The following is a 14,180-nucleotide window of genomic DNA, read 5'->3' on the forward strand; positions in this document are numbered from 1 at the left end:
GTACAAGCCACCGCCATTATACAGGTCCTTCTCAAAAAATTAGCATATAGTGTTAAATTTCATTATTTACCATAATGTAATGATTACAATTAAACTTTCATATATTATAGATTCATTATCCACCAACTGAAATTTGTCAGGTCTTTTATTGTTTTAATACTGATGATTTTGGCCTACAACTCCTGATAACCCAAAAAACCTGTCTCAATAAATTAGCATATCAAGAAAAGGTTCTCTAAATGACCTATTACCCTAATCTTCTGAATCAACTAATTAACTCTAAACACATGCAAAAGATACCTGAGGCTTTTAAAAACTCCCTGCCTGGTTCATTACTCAAAACCCCCATCATGGGTAAGACTAGCGACCTGACAGATGTCAAGAAGGCCATCATTGACACCCTCAAGCAAGAGGGTAAGACCCAGAAAGAAATTTCTCAACAAATAGGCTGTTCCCAGAGTGCTGTATCAAGGCACCTCAATGGTAAGTCTGTTGGAAGGAAACAATGTGGCAGAAAACGCTGTACAACGAGAAGAGGTGACCGGACCCTGAGGAAGATTGTGGAGAAGGACCGATTCCAGACCTTGGGGAACCTGAGGAAGCAGTGGACTGAGTCTGGTGTGGAAAGGCGTGTGCAGGAAATGGGCTACAGGTGCCGCATTCCCCAGGTAAAGCCACTTTTGAGCCATAAACAGCGGCAGAAGCGCCTGACCTGGGCTACAGAGAAGCAGCACTGGACTGTTGCTAAGTGGTCCCAAGTACTTTTTTCTGATGAAAGCAAATTTTGCATGTCATTCGGAAATCAAGGTGCCAGAGTCTGGAGGAAGACTGGGGAGAAGGAAATGCCAAAATGCCTGAAGTCCAGTGTCAAGTACCCACAGTCAGTGATGGTGTGGGGTGCCATGTCAGCTGCTGGTGTTGGTCCACTGTGTTTCATCAAGGGCAGGGTCAATGCAGCTAGCTATCAGGAGATTTTGGAGCACTTCATGCTTCCATCGGCTGAAATGCTTTATGGAGATGAAGATTTCATTTTTCAGCACGACCTGGCACCTGCTCACAGTGCCAAAACCACTGGTAAATGGTTTACTGACCATGGTATTACTGTGCTCAATTGGCCTGCCAACTCTCCTGTCCTGAACCCCATAGAGAATCTGTGGGATATTGTGAAGAGAAAGTTGAGAGACGCAAGACCCAACACTCTGGATGAGCTTAAGGCCGCTATTGAAGCATCCTGGGCCTCCATAACATCTCAGCAGTGTCACAGGCTGATTGCCTCCATGCCACGCCGCATTGAAGCAGTCATTTCTGCCAAAGGATTCCCGACAAAGTATTGAGTGCATAACTGAACATTATTATTTGATGGTTTTTTTGTTTGTTATTAAAAAACACTTTTATTTGATTGGACGGGTGAAATATGCTAATTTCTTGAGACAGGTTTTTTGGGTTATCAGGAGTTGTAGGCCAAAATCATCAGTATTAAAACAATAAAAGACCTGACAAATTTCAGTTGGTGGATAATGAATCTATAATATATGAAAGTTTAATTGTAATCATTACATTATGGTAAATAATGAAATTTAACACTATATGCTAATTTTTTGAGAAGGACCTGTAGTGCCTCAGGCAGCAGTTTGTGACTGGAGAGAGAACTTGTCTACATAGTGCCACAGTCCACTCCACTCCCACACTCTCTGCTGCCCAGTGCCTGCGCCCTGCCCTGCGATAAAACAAGACCCGCAGAATACACCCCACTAAGGCGCAGTCCCCGACTTGCAGGGAAGTCACGTCCTTCATATGTATATGATCACCTATATCCAAAACTGAAGTATGTTCGTAAAGATGTACCTTATACAAGGACAGTGAACAGCGAGTCGGAGGACTGCGCACAGACAGCAATTGAGGTCATTGATTTCATTTGTCTCCTGGCACAGCAGCTACAGAGGCTAACACTGGAGGGGCAGACTCCTACTGCAGTTTCTGTAACCATGAGGCACAGAAGATAAAGGAAGAAATTAATGCTCACAAATTATCATTTAATTTTTCCACTAAATGAAACATATTAACAACGCTTTGAAGAATTTTTGTTCATGACTGGTCATCAGGCTGCCCTTCTGTAGGCACTGAATGTCTCCAGCTTTGCCTAGAAACTGCATGTCTATCTTCACTGAATTTTTTTTTCTCTGGTATGCACTGAATGTCTCCAGCTTTGCCTAGAAACAGAATGTCTATCTTCACTGAATTTTATTTTTTCCTCTGGTATGCACTGCTCACCCTCAACTTTTGTTCCATAATGGATTTCACTTCTCTGGTGTCTTCCATGCATACCTCTGGGTGGTCAATCTAACCCCTCCCCCCTTTTATGAGCTTTCTTTAACTCTGAACACGTGTTCTGGCTACACACCCAATCACAGCTGATTCCTCTTACCAGCACATATATTCAGATCCAGGAGTCTCCTCCAGACTCTAGTCTGCTCCATGCATCTTTCAAATTCCATCTATCAAATTACATATTTTTAATTATTTTGAATAAGACTGAATTGGACTGGAATTGACTGGAACGTAACAGAATACCAACCACTACAATTTTAAACACCATTAGAGAGAAAGGCTCCTTCCCTGACCCTTACAAGCACATTAAAATCTTCTCTGACTATTGCAAAGTGACTATGGATGTCAGGAAGACTGTTAAGGAGGTTACTTCCAGACTTAGGGAATTTGGAGTTCTTTATAGACGGGGTTTCCCTACAAAACTTCTAGTCTGGTACAATGGGAAAAACAACGTGCTTAATTCACACCAAGAAGGGATACGGTTTATTAATTTTCTCCAGGAAGAAAAAGCATTAACGACAAGGGGTAAATTATAGATTACAGGAGGTGGCCTGTGCTGGCATTAGTAACATTCACTCTATTAGCACCATTTTATATTTTAAAATCTTTGCAATAGAGCCAATAAACCTCCGATGAGGTACTTTTGTGGGATCTCAGCCACAATGTTTTTCTTTTTTCTCCAAACTTAGGAGAGATACCAACGAGGGTGGATTCCTCCTGGAGAACCTGTTTGAATAACTTTTTTCTTTTTTTTTCTGATTTTTCTCTGTACATTCTTTTCAGTTTGTTAGGTCTAATTCTACACAGGCCGTTTTTTTTTTTTTTTAGTGTGTAACTGTGTTATTACTGTTCGTCCTCACTTTACATTCTTAGTTATATAACTTTCCACAGACTTATGAAAATTAAAATCCTATCATATAATGTTAGGGGACTTAACAGCCCAACTAAAAGATACAGATTGTGGAGAGAAAGCAAACAGAATCATGCTGATCTGTTCTGCTTACAGGAAGTGAAAATGGCAAGAGACAATCATCCTAACTTCCACCACAGAAATTACCCACACATATTCAAATCGCTTAATACCTCCAAAAAGGTGGGAGTTGTTACTATTATTGGTAGGACTGTCCCATTTCAATTTGTGAAAGTGTCTGACTCCTCTTCACATTCTCATCTGTCAGCTCAATAATAAGCTTTGTATGGTGGTAAACGTTTACGTCCCTAGTAAAATACATATCTCATTTTTAAATAAATTGTTAAAGAAAGTCAATAAAATCAAGAAGGGAGATGTAATACTGTTAGGTGACTTTAACATTGTCCCTGATTGAGGCTTTGACTCCTCTTCATTGGTTCGCCATAAATCCCCGTCACTTAAAAATTGGCTTATACAGAACAAATTTTTTGACATTTTCCGTTGCTTGAATACCTCCTCACGAGAGTATTCTCACTACTTGGACATTCATAACACATCCTCTCGGATAGATCTAAAGCTCACTGATATTTTTACTCTAGCCAAATTTAGAAGTATTAAATTTCTAACAAACGTTTTCAGATCATTCCCCTGTTCTAGGTAAATTTTTAATAGGACCTCCTATAGAGAATACTTTCCTATGGAATACTAACCCCATTCTATTCAAAATGACGGAATCCAAATCAGAAATAGAAAACATAATCAACAATTACTTCAAAGAGAATACCTCTGATGATATTAGTCCCTTTACCCTTCGGAACGCCCACAAAGCTGTCCTCAGAGGGAGCCTTATCCAAATTTTGTCCAGATATAAAAAAAAAAGAACTAAAGAAAAATTCATTAACTTATAGACACAAATTAGTATGAAAGAAGATCAACAAAATAAACTAAAAGTACCATCTTCTACCATTCACTTGGAAATTTTAAAACTCAGGCAGGAACTGAGATCTGAAATTATTCTTGAATATGACACAGTCATTAAATCTTCAAAGTTTAAAATGTATCAGTCAATCAATAAGCCAACAAGATTTGTGATGTCAAGATTAAAAAAGAGCGTATTAATAAAAGAATTGTCAAGATAACATCCCCCTCAGGCGAATCCATGGTTCACCCAAAGAATATAGTTGGCTCATTTGCCGAAATTTTTTCAAAATTTGTATAATCTGAAAGACAACCTCTCTACTCCTATTATTATAGATCCCGATTCTATAGATGCTTTTTCCTCCAATCTAAACCTTCCCAAAATAGATCCATTGGATCTAGACTTTATCAATAGACCGTTTACCGAGGAAGAAATAGTTAATACCATCTGCACACTAAAACCCCAAAAATCCCCAGGTCCAGAAGAATTCTCCAATTAATATTTTATTTCATTTTCAAAGATTTTAGCACCCCACTCAGTTCCGGTCTTTAATTTGGCTTCTTCTCTGGGCTCATTTCCTAAAGAGATGCTTGAAGCCAATATCATTTATGATCCCAAAAGCTAAAGTAGATCCAGAGAGAATACAAAATTATAGGCCGATTTCCCTCATTAATAGTGACATCAAGATATACTCAAGGATTTTGGCAGAACGTTTAAAAAATATACTCCCATACCTAATGAAAGACGACCAAATAGGATTTATAGAAGGGCGACAAGCATCAGATGGGACCAGGAGGCTTTGGTTTTATTGACTATTTTATTTCCTCAATTTTCACCCGATATTCATGCCCTAGTGCAAAAATTTACATGAATAATTTTTTATCAAAATCTATCCCCATCACTAATGGCACGACACAGGGGTGCCCGCTATCTCCTCTTCTGTTCGCTCTCGCTATAGAACTCCTTGCAGAAAAAATTAGGTTGAATAGGTCAATTCTTGGATTAAATTTTCCTGACCGTCTCTTTAAAATTAGTTTGGTCGCCGACGATCATTTCTTAACAATGAGAGATCCCATAAACTCCATCAGGGCCCTAACTCTAGAATTGGAGACTTCCTCTATAGTTTCATATTTCAAGATAAATCCTCAAAAACCCAAAATACTCACTTTTAATATGAACGAGGCCGAGATTGGTGACTTGAGGGAGCAAATGAATTTTGCTCTGGAAGAGAACAAAATTGTCTATCTAGGCATCTTTATTACAAATAAGCTACACTCTACTGTTGATGCCAATCTAGACAATGTTATAAAAATTATCTCTGTCGACTTTTCTAATCTCGGACTCTCAGATCTCTCCTTTTTATGCAAAATATTAGCAGTTAAATCCTTTATCCTACCCAAAATCCTTTACATATTTAGGACTCTTCCAATAATTATTCCTCCTCGGCTTATTTTTAAGATTCAAGGTATAATAAACTCCTTCATTTGGAACGGGAAAAGGGCTAGAGTGGCGGTTGACATTTTGTACAAACGTAACGGAGGTTTTGTTATACCAAACATACACTGCTCAAAAAATAAAGGGAACACTTAAACAGAATATAACTCCAAGTAAATCAAACTTCTGTGAAATCAAACTGTCCACTTAAGAAGCAACACTGATTGACAATCCATTTCACATGCTGTTGTGGGCGCTTCAGGACTCCTTGGCATATACGGGTAATTATATCAGCTATTTTAAGCTGCCTCTACGTTGCCCTTCTTATTTATGATCTATACCTTATTGCCAGATTTATGCTGACTAGGCTTCATGGGAAATGTGCAATACTTATATATAATGTTATTAGACAGTACTATATGGATTCCTGTTTGCCTATGTACACTTTTTGTCCAGTGAGCATCCTTACTTTTTGACATGTGTTAGTGGTCGTACCCCCCTTCCCTGTCCTTCCCTCTTGCCACCTTTACCTTTTTTTGTCGTGTTTTTCTTCGTTTTACTATTGCTTTTTGTAGTGATTGATATTTCTTGCTATGGCTGGTTTTCTGGCAACAGGCCCTGATACAGAACTATGGCTCACTGAAGCCAAATACATTTTTTCAGAAAAGGCTTTTTCCACAAAAAAATATACACCCACTTATACTTCTGCATTCAAAGATTTGAATAGAGTGTATAATGAACAAATAGTTTCTTGGTGGGAACTACAAAGGCTTGAGAACTATATAAAAAACGGCATTGTCCCAAGAGGTCTACGTATCTCTCTCATTCCAGCAGCACGGTGTAGAACCCCCCAGTTGATGAGCCTGTGGGAAAAGGAGGCAACTTGCAGTTCTCTGAGATTTATGCAGATCCTGGTTAATGAGGAAAAAAACTATTTGGAGAGGTTGAACAATAAACTTAAGGAACAAATCGAAATTACAAAAAAAATTAAATCAGAAAGTGACTTTACTATCAAAGAGAGTCAATTACAGAACTCCATTGAGAAATTTCAGTACAACGTTAAAGAACGTAAGCATAAACAATATCTCAGAGACCTGCAAGATTTCAAAGATAATAAAATATATCAAGTGGTGGTGTACAGACCGGATAGAGGAGAGACAGACCTGTCCTCCACAGAGACAGACCTTTCAGATACAGAGGGCCCATCCATAAGCGTCGACCGAGGAGTAGGGGTGGTGGCTATCGCAGAGGAGATAGAGTTCAGTCTTCTATCCCCAGGACAGGTTTTGTAGATCGGCCGTATCAACTCAGAAGCCGCAATCTCTTCAACAGGGAGGAGAGTCACAGGTTCTAAATTTATCAGATAGACAACTTACGGCGGTCGAAATGTCGGTTCTGTCGAAGGGATTGTCATTTGTACCCAGCTCTGACTTTGTTCTTTTTGACATGATTAAGGATTTGAACCTGTTTACCAGGAAACTTAAGTGGCATAAGTTTTTTAAACAGAAAGACAAAAAAACTTGCCACGAATTGGGTATTTCTCCTTATATGTTACCTGATATACAACTTCTGGCAGGGCTGGACACTATACCAGCCACAAGCGATGGACATAGTCCTTTTACTCAGCTCAAAAATCCCAGTAAAAAGATGGCGCCTGTTGGGGGAGACCCATCTGCTATCGATGTCTTCCTGAACCTTAGTACTAGCGACATAAAAGAACTGGCCCAGAATCAATCCCGACATAACCTCAGTAGGGAACAAATGGAGGCTCTTCAGGGACTGGAAAGGGACAAATCATTGATCTTTAAACCATCTGATAAGGGTGGGAATGTGGTTGTGATGGGGTTCGATAAGTACAGAGATTTGTGTCTATCATTACTAAATGACCAGACCACCTATGCCCGTGTGACATCAAATCCGACCACAAAATGTATGTCAGAACTAAGGACAATCCTGTTGTGAAATTGGATTTTGGGCTCCCCCGGTGGCCACTGGTGGAATTGAACTGGTGTGCATCATCCCCTCTGCCTATCCCGAAGAGGCCCTGGACGCACATCTCGATGGATTTTATTTCGGATCTTCCTGTTTCTCAGAAGATGTCTGTCATCTGGGTGGTGTGTGACCGTTTCTCTAAGATGGTCCATTTGGTTCCCCTGCCTAAGTTGCCTTCTTCTTCCGAGTTGGTTCCTCTGTTTTTTCAAAATGTGGTCCGTTTGCATGGTATTCCGGAGAATATCGTTTCTGACAGAGGAACCCAATTCGTGTCTAGATTTTGGCGAGCATTCTGTGCTAGGATGGGCATAGATTTGTCTTTCTCGTCTGCTTTCCATCCTCAGACTAATGGCCAGACCGAGCGGACGAATCAGACCTTGGAGACATATTTGAGGTGTTTTGTGTCTGCAGATCAGGATGATTGGGTTGCTTTTTTGCCTTTAGCGGAGTTTGCCCTCAATAATCGGGCCAGCTCTGCCACCTTGGTGTCTCCTTTTTTCTGTAATTCGGGGTTTCATCCTCGATTTTCTTCTGGTCAGGTGGAATCTTCGGATTGTCCTGGAGTGGATGCTGTGGTGGAGAGGTTGCATCAGATTTGGGGGCAGGTAGTGGACAATTTGAAGTTGTCCCAGGAGAAGACTCAGCTTTTTGCCAACCGCCGGCGTCGGGTTGGTCCTCGGCTTTGTGTTGGGGACTTGGTGTGGTTGTCTTCTCGTTTTGTCCCTATGAGGGTTTCTTCTCCTAAGTTTAAGCCTCGGTTCATCGGCCCGTACAAGATATTGGAGATTCTTAACCCTGTGTCCTTCCGTTTGGACCTCCCTGCATCTTTTTCTATTCATAATGTTTTTCATCGGTCATTGTTGCGCAGGTATGAGGTACCGGTTGTGCCTTCCGTTGAGCCTCCTGCTCCGGTGTTGGTTGAGGGCGAGTTGGAGTACGTTGTGGAAAAAATCTTGGACTCCCGTGTTTCCAGACGGAAACTCCAGTATCTGGTCAAATGGAAGGGATACGGTCAGGAGGATAATTCTTGGGTGACTGCCTCTGATGTTCATGCCTCCGATTTGGTCCGTGCCTTTCATAGGGCTCATCCTGATCGCCCTGGTGGTTCTGGTGAGGGTTCGGTGCCCCCTCCTTGAGGGGGGGGGGTACTGTTGTGAAATTGGATTTTGGGCTCCCCCGGTGGCCACTGGTGGAATTGAACTGGTGTGCATCATCCCCTCTGTTCACCTGTTTCCATCAGGATGTGGGAGTCGCTATTTAACCTTGCTCCTCTGTCACTTCCATGCCGGTCAACATTGTTATCAGAAGCCTTTCTGTGCATGTTCCTGCTGCTAGACAACTCCCAGCTAAGTTGGACTTTAGTCCTCGTTTGTTTTTGCATTTTGTTCCAGTTCACTGCTGTAGTTTCGTTTCTGTGTCTGGAAAGCTCTTGTGATCTGAAATTGCCACTCTGATGTTATGAGTTAATACTAGAGTCTTAAAGTAATTTCAGGATGGTATTTTGATAGGGTTTTCAGCTGACCATGAAAGTGCCCTTTCTGTCTTCCTGCTATCTAGTAAGCGGACCTCAATTTTGCTAAACCTATTTTCATACTACGTTTGTCATTTCATCTAAAATCACCGCCAATATATGTGGGGGCCTCTGTCTGCCTATCGGGGAAACTTCTCTAGAGGTGAGCCAGGACTATATTTTCCTCTGCCAGGATTAGTTAGTCCTCCGACCGGCGCTGGGCGTCTAGGGATAAAAAACGTAGGCAACGCTACCCGGCTACTGTTAGTTGTGCGGCAGGTTTAGTTCATGGTCAGTTTAGTTTCCATCCTTCCAAGAGCTAGTACTTATGTTTGCTGGGCTATGTTCTCTTGCCATTGAGAACCATAACACAATCCTATCTAAAGCTAAGACTTTATTCATTAGTGAAGACGAGTTCTCATTCCTCCTACCTCTCCATCCGGTCATGCCCACTTTTTATGCCCTTCCAAAGGTCCACAAGGGCCTGTATCCGCTTAAAGGTAGACCCACTGTCTCGGGGATAGGGAGTGTTGGACAAAATGTAGGCATTTACATTGACAGAATTCTTAGACCATTTGTGACCTCACTCCCTTCCTACGTTAGAGACACCATGGATCTACTTAGCAGACTGGAAGGCATCTCCCTGGAACCTGGCACCTTTTTAGCCAGCATTGATGTGGAGGCTCTGTATTCTTCAATCCCACACGATTGTGGCATTCGGGGTGTACAACACTTTCTTAACACAAGGGGGTGCCAATATAGGGCTCATAATGAGTTGGTCATTACCCTCCTTGACTTCGTGTTAAACAACAATTTTTTCTGCTTTGATGGCAAAATCCTCCACCAGCTCAGGGGCACCGCCATGGGCAGTCCGTGTGCGCCAACATACGCAAATTTGCTCATGGGCTGGTGGGAGGACAGCATTGCCTTCTCTGAGACTTATGAGGATTTTCTGGCCCATGTTGACCTATGGGTCAGATATATTGATAACTTTATACTATGGAAAGGCACAAAGGATGCCTTCTGTGATTTTGTGGCATCCCTCAACAAAAATGAGATTGGCCTAAGATTTACATATGAGATACTGGAGGATAAGTTACCCTTCCTGGATATCCTCATCACAAAGTCAAGGAGGGGAGACTGCCTAGAAACCACTGTGTATAGGAAACCTATCGCAACCAATTCTTTACTTAGATGGGATAGCCATCATCCCTACTCCCTGAAAAAGGGAATTCCAAAAGGTCAGTACCTGAGGTTGCGTCGGAACTGCTTCAGTCAGGGGGACTTCAAAACAAAGGCGGATGACCTCAGACACAGGTTCCTTGCTAGGGAATATCCAGATTGGATTCTCAGGGAAGCCTTCCGCCATGCCAATGCACGAGAGAGGGGGACCTTGTTTATGCCCCAAAGTAGGGAGGAGGATACAGCTAAGGAAACCAGATTAATCTGTACTTTTGATAATGGGGCTGAGTCTGTCAGGAACATCCTAAGGAAACATTGGGGGATTTTGGGGATGGATGGGGATTTGGAGGACGTCATTAGGAGAGAAGGACTTTGGGGGATAGACTTGTGCATAGTCACTTCACTACACCTAGGAAGGAGACATGGTTACCTAATAAACCAGCAGGATGCTACAAGTGTTGGACCTGCGTGGCAAGTGACTCCATTAACACTGGAAAGGAATTTTTTGATGACAATACCCAACAGACCTTTACCATTAGAGAATTGATTAATTGTAAAACCACGGGCATCATATATAGGATCACATGTGTGTGTGGCATCACCTATATTGGAAAAACCCCCAGGGAATTTAGACGACGGGTGGGTGAACATCTTGGTGATGTACGCAACAAGAGGGACACCCCAATTGCCAAACATGTTAATGGCACACATGGAGGTGACTCCACTGTCTTACGGTTCATGGGAATCGACAGAGTACGCATGCCTCCTAGGGTGGGTGACCTTGATAGGATGCTCCTGCAGAGAGAGGGGACCTGGATTTTCCTCCTGGATACATGCCAACCCCGGGGCTTGAACGAACAATTAGTTACAGTTTTTTTCTCTAATGCATGCCCTCCACTCCCATCCTCTCCTCCTCTTTCTTCCCCTCCCCCTCCTATATTCCATATCTACGCCATTTTATGCTACATGCACACAACCATATTTGGATTTGTCTGTTGGGTCCTTTGTCACATTATTTAGCCAAAGAAAGCAAGAGCTCTGATGGTCCACTGTGACCTTATTAGATTTAGCCAATGCTATTTTCTGGTCCAGCCCTACATGCTTTCTGACTAGATGTCAAACTGATTTGGGTATGTGACACCACTATAGGGGTTCTGGGCTACTCCATATTTGGGCACCCAAACTTTTTTATATTTGGTCTAGCCTTCCCATGTCTGTACTAACATACAGTATGTCTCATCGTCTCTGTTGCATAATTTATATTTGGGCAGGGGTTTTTACCTAATTTTGCCTACTGGCTTATAACTGCTATAATCTTATCCCCTGCTGGGCACATGAGCCATGTCTATTTAATGACTCTTTATAATATCATTTTGTTTTTAGTATCCTTAGTGGGACTGTATAAGTATTCTTATAGTCCCCTGTTTCTCTAGTAACTATTCTTCGGCCACTTTCCGATGTCCCGGTTCCAGTATCTCTTGGGGCGAAGGTCAGCACTGGAGCCGACTAATGACACGGTCACCGCCATGTCTTTTGCACCGACCAGCTTGCGTACCAATGCTGGAACGCATACATTGAGGCAATAGACCGGCATCGGCCAGGAAGTGACGTGTACAACATGGCGCGTCAACTTCCGGTACATACACGCCCCACGTGTAACTATTGGCACACATTGTCGCTCCGGCATTCCGGCACTAGCGGGCGGTGAGTACAATTCCAGTACTCCGCCCCGTTTTCCACCCCAAGCTTCATTTTACCAGCGTGTGGAGTGGAGACGGGGGTGGGAGCTGCTACTATCTCTACGCTTTGCTAGGTGCCTGTATTATAAATATACATGTGCCTGGGCGCAAACATTGGACGATATTGCCATCCTTCTGCCGCAGTGTGTACATATACCTATATGGAACTCAATGCGATGTAACCTGGGTCCACTCCGGGTTTTATTAGTTACCTACATGCTACGTCATTTATTGAGGGCGGGCATTTTCATATATAAAGAGAGACCTTTGTGAGATGGGTGAGGACTTATTTTAGACTGCGGACACAGACAGTCATCCATTCTGGGGCACCTGGCCACTGCAGGACCCATGATATGCACGGACTGATATTTGGACTCTTTGTGCTTATTAGCACCTATCTCTATATAACTCCCCTGATGATTCTCCGTGACTGGAGTTGAAACGCGTAGGGAGGAAAAGGATTTATTTCCGGGAGAAGAAAGAACCTTGCCCTCATATACATTTGGTGTGGCGGTTCCCTATAGTGAGGTCAGGACAGGAGCTACACAGGGGTATACAGGGTAGAAAGTGGACTCCTGGCCCTGCCTCTATCTCACAACCCCAGACCTCACCTGTACATTTGGAAGTTTACTACTGTCTGTCAGCTTTGGTGAGACCTAACCAAATTTTAATTTTGAGCACTGGTTCACTGAGCACCTTTTTGTTTGCTGTTTGTGTTGTTTATTTTGGGTGTACAATTTTAATCTTATTATTAAAAGCTATGTTTTAATAGTGGATATCCTCCGCAGCTGATTCTACTTTGACCCAGAGGGTATGTTTAGGGTGTGGTTACTCTACACTATTGCTTTTTGTAGCAAATATATCATCATTCACTTTTTTTAGTAGGTAAGAATACCCGAAACGCCCAAATTTACAGATATACTAGATAAACTTCACCTACACAGCTCTCTAGAGTGGAGGTTCGCTATTAACAATAACAGCATAAAATAAATACAATAGGAAGTGGGAGATATGGAACTTAAAATTTCGTAATTCATGAGTTACCTGTAAGATCTGTGTGGACGAACACTTACCAGTAGATTTATTTACCTATAATTTCTCTTTTGCTTACCTCTTCTGTTAACCATAACTAAGTTTTGTACCTGTTCAGGAAAATACTATATTGTGGTAACTTTGTTACTCCGTCATTTACCCCTCTCATCTCTTCTTCCCACAACCGCATCCAAGACTTCTCCCGTGCTTCCCCCATACTCTGGAACTCTCTACCCCAGCACATCAGACTCTCGCCTACCATAGAAACTTTCAAAAAGAACCTGAAGACTCACCTCTTCCGACAAGCCTACAGCCTGCAGTGATCCTGAACCTACTGAACCGCCGCACAACCAGCTCTACCCTCTCCTAGTGTATCATCACCCATCCCCTGCAGACTGTGAGCTCTCGTGGGCAGGGTCCTCCCTCCTTATGTACCCGTGTGCCTTGTTTTTGCTCATGTTTAATGTATTTGTCTATATTTGCCCCGTATTTCACATGTAAAGCGCCATGGAATAAATGGCGCTATAAAAATGAATAATAATAATAATAATTTGGAGATATTTTGTCTGAGTTCCCTCCCTTTGCCAATGTTATCCCCCTCCCCTTCCCCCTTTGTTAAAAACTCAATAAAAACATTTTAAAAGAAATGTAATTAAGAAATGGCAGTTAATGGAACACAATTTCAGTGAGAGCTGCTGTTAGGATTGCTGGAGAGGCAAATCAGAATACCCGCTTGATTGCAAAAGGCCTTCAGAAAGATTTAGCAGACTCTGGAGTTGTTGTACATTGTTCTACTGTTCCGAAACATATGCAAAAATATGGCCTTCATGCAAGAACCATCAGAAAAACACTTCTACTGAGTCTTCACCATAAAATACCGCATCAGGAATATGCAAAAGAACACCTAAACAAACTTCATGTTAAAAGGTCCTGTGGAGTGATGAGGTTAAAATAGAACTGTGACATAATGAACTTGTATGGAGAAAAAAGGGCACAGAATTTCAGGAAAAGAACATCTCGCCAACCATTAAGCATGGGGGTGAATCAAACATGCTTTGTGGATCTGTTGCAGCCAATGGCAGATAGCATTTCACGGGTAGAGGGAAGAATGGATTCAATAAAATTTAACAAATT

This window comes from Ranitomeya variabilis, chromosome 3 (assembly GCF_051348905.1).
Source record: "Ranitomeya variabilis isolate aRanVar5 chromosome 3, aRanVar5.hap1, whole genome shotgun sequence".
Taxonomy (NCBI): Eukaryota; Metazoa; Chordata; class Amphibia; order Anura; family Dendrobatidae; genus Ranitomeya; species Ranitomeya variabilis.